Raw genomic sequence first — 1,831 nt, forward strand, 5'->3', positions numbered from 1 at the left:
AGAAATTTGGGCTTGGAAACTGAGTCCCCACCGGCGTCAGTGCCCTGGTCCTTCGCCATCTTAGCCAAAGCTTCTTCTGAGGACATCACATCAGGTTGTCCCCGATTGCCAGTAAATTCTCCTAAAGGTGGGACAAGCGTCAGGAGCGCATTTGACACAGCCCAGCCTCTCATGAGATGACTCCAAATGAAGGTCATTGTTTAAAACACAGCCACAGTCAGCCACTCTTCAGGCAAAGATAATGCATTTTACAAAACACACCAAGGCGGCAGAACAGTTCATTCCCATTGGAAGGGAGTCTTTATTTTCTACTTCCCCCCTTCTCTAAAATGGGCGATTGCTTTTCTGCCAAAGCGGCTCAAAAGGGCCATGAAAGCTAAAGTCCTTCAAAGCCGTTAAATGCATCTTCAAATTTACAATAAAATCAGCATGACAAATCTTCCAGTAAAATCTCTGGAGCATCCGAGCAGCAGCACTTACACAATTTTCCTTTCAGTCAGTGTTTTAGTATTCAACACCTTGAGAAACAGGGAAAGCCAATGTGGGTGAGGAAAGCAAAACAAAACAAAAACCAAAATAGAAGCAACAACACCAACAAAAAAAACAACACCACCAACAACAAAGACAGTGGGGGGGAAAAAACGCACACAGCCACCACGCAAGCTATTAAACAAATGCCAAAGTCAACAACCGGTGCGGGCTTGCCACGGCTGTGCCCTGCAGGTAGAAGGCAGGCAGCTCCGGAGCAAAGGAAAGGGAAGAGAAAGACAAGCAGGGAAGTGGAGGAGCCGGGAGCAGGGCGGCCTGATTGTGAGCCTCTAGACACACCGTCAGCCATGCAAAACAGGACATACCTTTCTGGCTTGCTGGTTCTGTCGGCTGAGACAAAGCAGTCCCGTTCGCAGCGGGAGGCCAAATCAAAATGAAATTTTATTTAGTCTGCACTGTCCCCAGATTGGGTTTCAGAACGACTGCTTTAGGAGATAGCATGGATGTGGCTGTTGCATGCTTTGCATATGAAACTGCAGTAGGAAAAGAAATCTACATAATCAAAAAAATCTGTGCTCTGTGTGTGCGTGTGACAAAAACCCTGGACTCCAGTGATTTTGCTGCCGTGTATGTTTCAGGCAAGCCCTTTCGGGGTGAAATACGTTTTTCAAGATGTTTTAAGTAATATTATCAGCAGATACTAATGAATCTGTGACAGTCTAGTTGGTGAAAATATATGCAGTTTCCTGGTTCCAACTCTGCCACATTAAAATAATTGTGATTTCTGGTATATGTATGAGCGTATCAAAAATTTGTGTGAGAAAACAGAATCTAAAAACATGTGTAGGATTTGGGGGGAGGGCTTGGTCTAACAATTACTATACCCTACGAACCTTGATTAAAATAAATTAAAAGCTTAAATGTTATATAATACTGTGAAATAAAGACTAAGAGCCTCTTTGACTTTTCTCTGGGAAGACACTTAGTTCATTCATATTTAGAGGTTATTTTTAAACATAGGGAAAAGTCTTTAAAAACACTCTTTAGATGTTGGAAATTATATTTTCAAAATTTAAAAAGGTACAGTAAAATGTATACAGAATGAATATCGCAGAATCTTTATATAGATATATGTGCGTTTTATGCGTGTGTGTGTGTGTCTGTGTGTACACACACAGACACACACACACACAAACACACACACACACACACACACACACACACACACACACACACACACCACACACATGCTCTTAATACAGGGTTGCATCTAACACTGGCCAGGAAAAGGAAGTGATATTCAAGGTGCTGGGAAACAAGGGGACAGAATGGAGCCTGTTGG

General features: G+C 42.7%; 1 long non-coding RNA gene across 1 annotated transcript; it reads right to left on the reverse strand.

Moving 5' to 3' along the window:
• Positions 1-272: 272 nt before the first annotated feature.
• Positions 273-991, reverse strand: LOC103272167. The gene is made up of 2 exons (XR_505105.1): positions 855-991; positions 273-518 (listed from the first exon to the last, which is right to left on the reverse strand). It is a non-coding gene; the product is annotated as an uncharacterized LOC103272167 (long non-coding RNA).
• Between the last annotated feature and the right edge of the window lie 840 nt (positions 992-1,831).

Source organism: Carlito syrichta, unplaced genomic scaffold (assembly GCF_000164805.1).
Source record: "Carlito syrichta isolate Samal-C Ts95f unplaced genomic scaffold, Tarsius_syrichta-2.0.1 Scaffold312157, whole genome shotgun sequence".
In the NCBI taxonomy this organism is placed as follows: domain Eukaryota; kingdom Metazoa; phylum Chordata; class Mammalia; order Primates; family Tarsiidae; genus Carlito; species Carlito syrichta.